The following is an 11,815-nucleotide window of genomic DNA, read 5'->3' on the forward strand; positions in this document are numbered from 1 at the left end:
AAGACTAAGAATATTGCTTTTTGATGATGGGTTATGGAGGGAAGTGCTTTGTTCAAACACTCATAGCTGAGACCATATAGTGCTTTATTACAACACCATTCTTACACATTCTCTAGATTCTTTAGTTACTTTAATAGTGTCTCTATATCAGGGTTGCTGTGAGGACTAAAGATCTAAACACACATACATAGAAAAGAGTGTTGTTGTTGACACCTTCCTTCTCTGATGCCCACCCGTCCATAATGATGTCTTTGGGTTTTACCTTTCAAATATGTTTGCTATTTCTCCATCTCCACTGCCATAGCTCCTTATAACCGCTTGCCATCTATCTACTCTTGTCAAGATTACTGCAGTGATCTGCTCACCGATCTCTTCATATTCCTTTTTATGCCACCCTAGTCTCTGCACCACAGCTAAAGCAATGGTACTAAAAAGCAAATCTGAGCAGGTCACTGCACTGTGTTCAGCACTTTTGTAGGTGGCAGTATAAATTTTTGGAAGTATAATTTAGATTTATTTTTCCTCTTAGTTTTCTCCCTTTCCTTTTTTTTTTTTTTTTTTTTTTCCATTTGAAAAGGGAGCTGATTCTGGGCTTTTTTCTTTAGAGGAGGTTTGTGGCATGGCTCCCTGTATTTTTGTTTTTGTTTCCCCAAAAATCCCATCGAAGAGACTCTAAGAGGAATTCTGGCAGCTTTGAGAATAGAGGGAGTGTCTGTGAGAGAAACTTGGTGAAGAATTCCTACTCCCCCCCACACTCGGCCTCCTGCCCTGGACCAAATAAAATACAATAAAAGACCTGGGGAGGGGAGAGTTGATAGAGGTCTAGGGATTCTAAAATCTCTAGGGCAGTTGAGCTGGGCTCTATAGCAGAGAGCTGGTATCAAAGGGCTGAGGCCAAGGAAGTACCTGGGCAAAGCCAGTGCTGGTGGGCAGCGTGCAGCTGCTGTCTGAAGCAAAATGGTGTCCTGCATGTGGATCTGGAGTCGGAACAACTTGGATTCCCATCCAGCTCTTGCACTAACCAACTCTAAAACAGTATTTCACCTCTTTTGTTTTATAACCTTGAATTAATTTAATTTTATAAATTTTTTTTAATGTTTAAATTTTTATATGATTTTTAAAGGTTACTTTCCATTCACAGTTATTACAGAATATAGGCTATATTCTCCATGTTTTTTTGTGTTTTTTTAAAAATAAATAAATTTATTTATTTATTTTTGGCTGCATTGGATCTTTGTTGCTGTGCACAGGCTTTCTCTAGTTGTGGCAAGCGGGGGCTACTCTTTCGTTGCATTGCACAGGCTTCTCATTGCGGTGGCTTCTCTTGTTGTGGAGCATGGGCTCTAGGCGTGCGGGCTTCAGTAACTGTGGCACGCAGGCTCAGTAGTCGTGGCGCATGGGCTTAGTTGCTCTGCAGCATGTGGAATCTTCCCGGACCAGGGCTCGAACCCATGTCCCCTGTGATGGCAGGTGGATTCTTAACCACTGTGCCACCAGGAAAGCCCTCCATGGTTTTTTAATTTGATTTTTATTTTATATTGGAATACAGTTGTTACAGTATTGTATTAGTTCCAGGTGTACAGCAAAGTGATTCAGTTACACATATACATATATCTATTTTTTTCAGATTCTTTTCCCATATAGGTTATTACAGAATATTGAGTAGAGTTCCTTGTGCTATACAGTAGGTCCTTGTTGATTATATATTTTGTATATAGTAGGGTATATATCTTAATCCCAAACTCCTAATTTATCCCTCCTCCCCCAGCCTTTCCACTTCAGTAACCATAAATTTGTTTTCAAAGTCTTTGAGTCTGTTTCTGTTTTGTAAATAAGTTCATTTGTATCATTTTTTTAGATGCCACAGGTAAGTGATATCATACAATATTTGCCTTTCTCTTTCTTCACTTAGTATGATAATCTCTAGATCCATCCATGTTGCTGCAAATGGTATTATTTCATTCTTTTTTATGGCTGAGTAATATTTCATTGTACATATGTACCACATCTTCTTTATCCATTCCTCTGTCAATAGACATTTAGATTGTTTCCATGGCTTGGCTATTGTGAATAGTGCTGCAGTGAACATTGGGGTGCATGTTCATTTCTCGAAAGAAATCTTTTTGAATTATGGTTTTCTCTGGATATATGCCCAGGAATGGGATTGCTGGATCATATGGTAGCTCTATTTTTAGTTTTTTAAGTAACCTCCATACTGTTCTGCATAGTGGCTATACCAATTTACATTCCCACCAACAGTGTAGGAGGGTTCCCTTTTCTCCACACCCTGTCCAGCATTTATTGCTTGTAGATTTTTGATGATGGCCATTCTGACTGGTGTGAAGTGATACCTCACTGTAGTTTTGATTTGCATTTCTCTAGTGATTAGTGATGTTGAGCAGCTTTTCATGTGCTTTTTGGCCATCTGCATGTCTTCTTTGGAGAAATGTCTATTTAGATCTTCTGCACATTTTTTGATTGGGTTGTTTTTGTGATAATGAGCTGCATGAGCTCTTTGCAAATTTTGGAGATTAATCCCTTGTCGGTTGCATGGTTTGCAAATATTTTCTCCCATTCTGTGGGTTGTCTTTTTGTTAATGGTTTCCTTTGCTGTGCAAAAGCTTTTAAGTTTAATTAGGTCCCATTTGTTTCTTTTTTGGTTTTATTTCCACTACTCCAGGAGGTGGATACAAAAAGATATTGCTATGATTTATGTCAAAGTGTGTTCTGCCTATGTTTTCCTCTAAGAGTTTTATGGTATCTGGTCTTACATTGAGGTCTTTAATTCATTTTGAGTTTTTGTATAAGGTGTTAGAGAATGTTCTAATTTCATTTTTAATGTAGTTTTCCAGTTTTCCCAGTACCACTTATTGAAGACTCCTTTTCTCTCTTATATATTCTTGCCTCCTTTGTTGTAGATTAATTGACCATAGGTGCATGGGTTTATTTCTGGGCTTTCTATCCTCTTCCATTAATCTGTATTTCTGTTTTTGTGCCAGTACCATACTGTCTTTTTTTTTCTTTTTTTCTTTTTTTTTTTTTTGCTGTACGTGAGCCTCTCACTGTTGTGACCTCACCCATTGCAGAGCACAGGCTCCAGACATGCAGGCCCAGCGGCCATGGCTCACAGGCCCAGCCGCTCTGCGGCACATGGGATCCTCCCGGAATGGGGCACGAACCTGCGTCCCCTGCATTGACAGGCAGACTCTCAACCACTGTGCCACCAGGGAAGCCCCATACTGTCTTGATTATTGTAGCTTTGTAGTATAGTCTGAAGTCAGGGAGCCTGATTCCTCTGGTTCCATTTTTCTTTCTCAGGATTGTTTTGGCTATTTGGGTCTTTTGTGTTTCTATACAAATTTAAAGATTTCTTTGTTCTATTTCTGTGAAAAGTGCCATTGGTAGTTTCATAGAGATTGCATTGAATCTGTAGATTGTCTTGGGTAGTATGGTCATTTGACAATATTGATTCTTCCAATCCAAGAACATGGTATATCTTTCTGTTTGTGTCTTCAGTTTCTTTCATCAGCATCTTATACTTTTCAGAGTGCAGGTCTTTTGCCTCATTAGGTAGGATTATTCCTAGGTATTTTCCTCTTCTTGATGTGATGGTACATGGGCTTGTTTCCTTAATTTCTCTTTCTGATCTTTCACTGCTAGTGCATAGGCATGCAAGAGATTTCTTTGTATTAATTTTGTATCCTTCAACTTTACCGAATGCATTGATGAGCTCTAGTAGTTTTCTGGTAGCATCTTTACTTTCCATTTACAGTTATTACAAAATATTGACTACATTCCACACATTATACAGTACATCCTTGAGCTTATCTTACACCCAATAGACTGCACCTATCACTCTCACACTTCTATTCCCCACTTCCACTCCCCACTTGAAACCATGTGTTTGTTCTTTATATCTATGAGTCTGCTTCTTTTTTGTTTTATCCACTAGTCTGTTGTATTTTTTAGATTCCATTTATAAATGATATCATACAGTATTTGTCTTTCTCTTTCTGACTGATTTCACTTAGCATAATGCCTTTCAAGTCCATCCATGTTGTTGCAAATGGCAAAATTTAGTTCTTTTTTATGGCTGAGTAGTATTCCATTGTGTGTGTGTTGTGATATATCACAACTTCTTCACCCATTCATCTGTTGTTTTTTTTTTCTGGAGTAATTTAAAGTTTTTATTTTCACAATCCACAAGTGCCATTTAGAAGTTACATGAGTATCTTAAATACACATCACACATATTAACATTTTAAGAAAGATCATTAATTTTTTTCCAGTAGCATTGTTTAATCAAAATAATAAAATGAAGATACAGTCAAATCTACATGAGTAATTATGCAAATATCACCCCACTTACACCAGTGAATTATTTTTCTTTCTTTTTTTCCCCACAACTCACACACATACACTGTATTTTGTTTTTACAAGAGATAAATAAACTGACATCAAGAATTGTAAATGGATGACCACAACAAAAGCAACAATGATTGCAATTACCAAACATGAAACACACTCATACTATGTCATAATATTGACATTCAGTCCAATAATCCTCCACTGTAACAGCTCCTTTACTTTACAGTGAAAATTGATTTGTATATTTTTTGCCTCTGAGTCCTTGTGGGATTTTTTTTTAATTCAAACAGAAAGTCACAAAAATTATAATCATCCTCATCAGTTCACTCAGTCCCATGTAATTAATTTTTTTTATCTTGATCTTTTGTTAGTACTTTTATGAATTCATCAGCTTTCCATTAGAGTTCTGAAAATGCTTATTCATTCAGTTCAGCAGTATAGTCAGTTACCAGAAACCTGTACTTATCAGAGTCTTTTCCATGAATCCCTTGAAGATGAAACCCTTTTATAGGAAAATTTTTGCGAAAGCATCAGAGTACACCCAGAATTGTCTGTAAATGACAAAAGACTTAACAATGACCACGGTTAAAGATTTGATGAAAGTTCATATTAATGCAATTGACAAGGAAATTTAGTTATTTCTGAGATATACATTTTAAAGTAATAACTAGAATTATGACTTATAACATTATACCAGAATATATAGGACCTTTAGAAATTTCATGTAATGTCTGAAACATTTATATTAACATATATCCATACAAATAACCCAAAGAAAGTTTAGTATTAGTTGTTTTTTTGTTTGTTTGTTTTTTTATACTGCAGGTTCTTATTAGTCATCAGTTCTATACACATTAGTGTATACATGTCAATCCCAATCGTCCAATTCAGCACACAACCATCCCCACTCCATCGCGGTATTCCCCCCTTGGTATCCATACGTTTTTTCTCTACATCTGTGTCTCAACTTCTGCCCTACAAACCAGTTCATCTGTACCATTTTTCTAGGTTATATGTGTTAATATATGATATTTGTTTTTCTCTTTCTGACTTACTTCACTCTGTACGACAGTCTCTAGATCCAACCACATCTCAACAAATGACTCAATTTCATTCCTTTTTATGGCTGAGTAATATTCCATTGTATATATGTAACACAAATTCTTTATCCATTCGTCTGTCGATGGGCATTTAGGTTGTTTCCATGAACTGGCTATTGTAAATAGTGCTGCAGTGAACATTGGGGTGCATGTGTATTTTTGAATTATGGTTTTCTCTGGGTATATGCCCAGTAGTGGGATTGCTAGATCATATGGTAATTCTGTTTTTACTTTCTTAAGGAACCTCCATACTGTTCTCCATAGTGGCTGTATCAGTTTACATTCCCACCAACAGTGCAAGAGGGTTCCCTTTTCTCCACACCCTCTCCATCATTTGTTCTTTGTAGATTTTCTGATGATGCCTATTCTAATTGGTGTGAGGTGATACCTCATTGTGATTTGATTTGCATTTCTCTAATAATTAGTGATGTTGAGCAGCTTTTCATCTGCTTCTAGGCCATCTGTGTCTTTGGAGAAATGTCTATTTAGGGCTTCTGCCCATTTTTGGATTGGGTTTGTTTTTTTTAATATTGAGCTGCAGGAGCTGTTTATATATTTTGGAGATTAATCCTTTGTCCATTGATTCATTTGCAAATATTTTCTCCCATTCTGAGGGTTGTCTTTTCGTCTTGTTTATGGTTTCCTTTGCTGTGCAAAAGCTTTGAAGTTTCATTAGGTCCCATTTGTTTATTTTTGTTTTTATTTCCATTACTCTAGGAGGTGGATCAAAAAAGAACTTGCTGTGATTTATGTCAAAGAGTGTTCTTCCTATGTTTTCCTCTAAGAGTTTTATAGTGTCCGGCCTTACATTTAGGGCTTTAATCCATTTTGAGTTTATTTTTGTGTATGATGACAGGGAGTGTTCAAATTTCATTCTTTTACATGTAGCTGTCCAGTTTTCCCAGCACCACTTACTGAAGAGACTGTCTTTTCTCCATTGTATATGCTTGCCTCCTTTGTCATAGATTAGTTGACCATAGGTGTGTGGGTTTATCTCTGGGCTTTCTATCTTGTTTCGATGTTCTGTTATTGTGCCAGTACCATATTGTCTTGATTACTGTAGCTTTGCAATATAGTCTGAAGTCAGGAAGTCTGATTCATCCAACTCCGTTTTTTTCTCTCAAGACTGCTTTGACTATTTGGAGTCTTTTGTGTCTCCATACAAATTTTAAGATTTTTTTTGTTCTAGTTCCTTAAAAAATGCCATTGGAAATTTGATAGGGATTTCATTGAATCTGTAGATTGCTTTGGGTAGTATAGTCATTTTCAAAATGTTGATTCTTCCAATCCAAGAATATGGTATATCTCTCCATCTGTTGGTATCATCTTTAATTTCTTACATCAGTGTCTTATAGTTTTCTGCATACAGGTCTTTTGTCTCCCTAGGTAGGTTTGTTCCTAGGTATTTTATTCTTTTTCTTGCAATGGTAAATGAGAGTGTTTCCTTAATTTCATTTTCAGATTTTTCATCATTAGTGTATAGGAATGCAAGAGATTTCTGTGCATTAATTTTGTATCCTGCAACTTGACCAAATTCATTGATTAGCTCTAGTAGTTTTCTGGTGGCATTTTTAGGATTCTCTCTATATAGTATCATGTCATCTGCAAACAGTGACAGTTTTACTTCTTCTTTTCCAATTTGTATTCCTTTTATTTCTTTTGCTTCTCTGATTGCCGTGGCTTGGACTTCTAAAACTATGTGGAATAATAGTGGTGAGAGTGGACATCCTTGTCTCATTCCTGATCTTAGAGGAAATGCTTTCAGTTTTTCACCATTGAGAATGATGTTTGCTGTGGGTTTGTCATATATGGCCTTTATTATGTTGTGGTAGGTTCCCTCTATGCCCACTTTCTGGAGAGTTTTTATCATAAATGGGTGTTGAATTTTGTCAGAAGCTTTTTCTGCATCTATTAAGATGATTACGTGGTTTTTATTCTTCAGTTTGTTAATATGGTGTATCACATTGATTGATTTGCGTATATTGAAGAATCCTTGCATCCCTGGGATTAATCCCATTTGATGATGGTGTATGATCCTTTTAATGTGTTGTTGGATTCTGTTTGCTATTATTTTGTTGAGGATTTTTTCATCTATATTCATCAGTGATATTGGTCTTTAATTTTCTTTTTTTTGTAGTATCTTTGTCTGGTTTTGGTATCAGGGTGATGGTGGCCTCATAGAATGAGTTTGGGAGTGTTCCTTCCTCCGCAGTTTTTGGAAGAGTTTGCGAAGGATGGGTGTTAGCTTTTCTCTAAATGTTTGATAGAATTCACCTGTCAAGCCATCTGGTCCTAGACTTCTGTTTGTTGGAACATTTTTAATCCCAGTTTCATATTCATTACTTGTGATTGGGCTGTCATATTTTCTTTTTCTTCCTGGTGCAGTCTTGGAAGGTTATATCTTTCCAAGAATTTGTCCATTTCTTCCAGGTTGTCCATTTTGTTGGCATAGAGTTGCTTGTAATAGTCTCTTAAGATGCTTTGTATTTCTGCGGTGTCTGTTGTAACTTCTCCTTTTTCATTTCTAATTTTATTGATTTGAGTCCTCTCCCTCTTTTTCTTGATGAGTCTTGCTAATGGTTTATCGATTTTGTTTATGTTCTCAAAGAACCAACTTTTAATTTTATTGATATTTGCTATTGTTTTCTTTGTTTCTATTTCATTTATTTCTGCTCTGATCTTATGATTTCTTTCCTTCGGCTAACTTTGGGTTTTGTTTGTTCTTCTTTCTCTAGTTCCTTTAGGTATAAGGTTAGATTGTTTATTTGAGATGTTTCTTGTTTCTTGAGGTAGGCTTGTATAGCTATAAACTTCCCTCTTAGAACTGCTTTTGCTGCATCTCTTAGGTTTTGGATCATTGTTGTTTTCATTGTCATTTGTCTCTAGGTATTTTTTGATTTCCTCTTTGATTTCTTCAGTGATCTCTTGGTTATTTAGTAATGTATTGTTTAGCCTCCATGTCTTTGTGTGTTTTACGTTTTTTTCCCCTGTAATTGATTTCTAATCTCATAGCATTGTGGTCAGGAAAGATGCTTGATATGATTTCAATATTCTTAAATTTACTGAGGCTTGATTTGTGACCCAAGATGTGATCTATCCTGGAAGGTGTTCTGCGTGCACTTGAACAGAAAGTGTAATCTGCTGTTTTTGGATGGAATGTCCTATAAATATCAACTAAATCTATCTGGTCTTTTGTGTCATTTAAAGCTTCTGTTTCCTTATTTATTTTCATTTTGGATGATCTGTCCATTGGTGTAACTGAGGTGTTAAAGTCCCCCACTATTACTGTGTTACTGTCGATTTCCTCTTTTATAGCTGTTAGCAGTTGCCATATGTATTGAGGTGCTCCTATGTTGGGTGCATATATATTTATAATTGTTATATCTTCTTCTTGGATTGATCCTTTGATCATTACTAGTGTCCTTCCTTTTCTCTTGTAACATTCTTTATTATAACATCTATTTTATCTGATATGAGTATAGCTACTCCAGCTTTCTTTTTTTTTTTTTTTTTTTTGCGGTATATGGGCCTCTCACCGTTGCGGCCTCTCCCGCTGCGGAGCACAGGCTCCGGACGCACAGGCTCCGGACGCACAGGCCCAACGGCCATGGCTCACGGGCCCAGCCGCTCCGCGGCATGCGGGACCCTCCCAGACCGGGGCACGAACCCGCGTCCCCTGCACCGGCAGGCGGACTCCCAACCACTGCGCCACCAGGGAAGCCCTCCAGCTTTCTTTTGATTTCCATTTGCATGGAATATCTTTTTCCATCCTCTCACTTTCAGTCTGTATGTGTCCCTAGGTCTGAAGTGGGTCTCTTGTAGACAGCATATATATGTATCTTGTTTTTGTATCCATTCAGTGAGCCTGGTCTTTTGGTTGGAGAATTTAATCCATTCACGTTTAAGGTAATTATCAATATGTATGTTCCTATGACCATTTTCTTAATTGTTTTGGGTTTGTTTTTGTAGATCCTTTTCCTTGCTTGTGTTTCCCACTTAGAGAAGTTCCTTTAGCATTTGTTGTAGAGCTGGTTTAGTGGTAGTGAATTCTCTTAGCTTTTGCATGTCTGTAAATCTTTTGATTTCTCCATCGAATCTGAATGAGATCCTTGCCAGGTAGAGTAATCTTGGTTGTAGGTTCTTCCCTTTCATCACTTTAAGTATATCATGCCACTCCCTTCTGGCTTGTAGAGTTTCTCCTGAGAATTCAGATGTTAACGTTATGCTAGTTCCCCTGTATGTTATTTGTTGTTGTTCTCTTGCTGCTTTCAATAATTTTTCTTTGTCTTTAATTTTTGCCAATTTGATTACTATGTGTCTCGGCGTGTTTCTCCTTGGGTTTATCCTGTATGACACACTCTGTGCTTTCTGGACTTGGGTGGCTATTTCCTTTCCCATGTTAGGGAAGTTTTCAACTATAATCTCTTCAAATATTTTCTCTGGTCCTTTCTCTCTCTCTTTTCCTTCTGGGACCCCTATAATGCGAATGTTATTGTGTTTAATGTTGTCCCAGAGGTCTCTGAGGCTGTCTTCATTTCTTTTCATTCTTTTTTCTTTATTCTGTTCAGCAGCAGTGAATTCCACCATTCTGTCTTGCAGGTGACTTATCTGTTCTTCTGCCTCAGTTATTCTGCTATTGATTCCTTCTAGTGTAGTTTTCACTTCAGTTATTGTGTTGTTCATCTCTGTTTGTTTGTTCTTTAATTCTTCTAGATCTTTGTTCAACATTTCTTGCATCTTTTTGGTCTTTGTCTTCATTGTTTTTCTGAGGTCCTGGATCATCTTCACTATCAGCATTCTGAATTCTTTTTCTGGAAGGTTGCCTGTCTCCACTTCATTTAGTTGTTTTTCTGGGGTTTTATCTTTTTCCTTCATCTGGTACATAGCCCTCTCCCTTTTCATCTTGTCTATCTTCCTATGAATGTGGTTTTTGTTCCACAGGCATCAGGTTGTAATTCTTCTTGCTTCTGCTCTCTGCCCTCTCCATTCATATGTTGATGGACACTTAGGTTGCTGTTATTCCCCCTCTTTGAGCTTCAATTTCCTCAGAAGTAAATAGAGATAATGATTTTAAAAAAATAACTTTCTTATAAGAAAGCTATGAGGCCAATACATAACTTGGTGCTGGCATAGACTAACCACTTAGTAAATATGAGTTCCACTTCCTCTATGAAAACCACAAAGTGTGTTTTAAATAAACATGAACACGGGGGCTTCCCTGGTGGTGCAGTGGTTAAGAATCCGCCTGCCAATGCAGGGGACATGGGTTCGCGCCCTGGTCCGGGAAGATCCCACATGCCGCGGAGCAACTAAGCCCATGCGCCACAACTACTGAGCCTGAGATCTAGAGCCCACAAGACACAACTGCTGAAGCCTGCACGCCTAGATCCTGTGCTCCACAACAAGAGAAGCCACTGCAATGAGAAGCCTGCACACCACAACGAAGAGTAGCCTCCGCTTGATGCAACTAGAGAAAGCCTGTGTGCAGCAGCAAAGACCCAACTCAGCCAAAAATAAATAAATAAATAAATTTATAAAAATAACAAACATGAACATGGCTATGTCCCATTGAGCCGGTCAGAGGAAAGTCTTGTTCATACAGATCTTTCTCAGCAGAAATAAGCAGCAAGGCTCTACTTAGATCTGTGCTATTTGTGAACAATTTTGTATTCACCTCCCAAGGGGAATCTAAGCCACCCACCATTAAATGAATCTACAAGGACACCTACAGCATACATGCATTGACTCTTCTTGATTTGGAATCTCCCATAACATCATTTTTCTGGGCTCTTCTCTTAGATTCTCCGATGTTTTGGATTGAGTGCTCATTTATTTTAGGGCTTTCTTATTCTGAGTCCCCACATTTTTAATGCCTTTTAGGCATGAAGGCATGAGTTTTGATCAATGCTGTAGCATTATTGATGCAATATGGTTTCTTTTCTCTATAATTTCACTGGAAGACTGCTCTTTTTGTTTGTCATGCAAGCACAGACTTGCTGCGAAGAAATTTCTGTTGACCAAATACAGCAATACCTTGTATTTTCATGATCAGCATTCTGGTATTTAATAATCCCTTCATACCAAACTGCTTATGCTAAATAATTGTCTTATTTTTAAGAATTTATTTTCCCTGGTATTAGTTTTCAATATGGAATGCAAAATACTGATTTATTTAGTCTCATATATTGTGCATATACTCTATATTTGAATTCTAAAAATAACTTAACTCAATACTCTGGTCAGATTCCAAAGCAATTATAATTAGCTCATAAAGGTCAAATATCCAGAGTGTCTCAACTTGGAGTATTCAAAAGGCAATTATTGCCATCAGCCTAATTAAGTCATGA

The sequence above is a fragment of the Mesoplodon densirostris genome, chromosome 2 (genome assembly GCF_025265405.1).
Source record: "Mesoplodon densirostris isolate mMesDen1 chromosome 2, mMesDen1 primary haplotype, whole genome shotgun sequence".
In the NCBI taxonomy this organism is placed as follows: domain Eukaryota; kingdom Metazoa; phylum Chordata; class Mammalia; order Artiodactyla; family Ziphiidae; genus Mesoplodon; species Mesoplodon densirostris.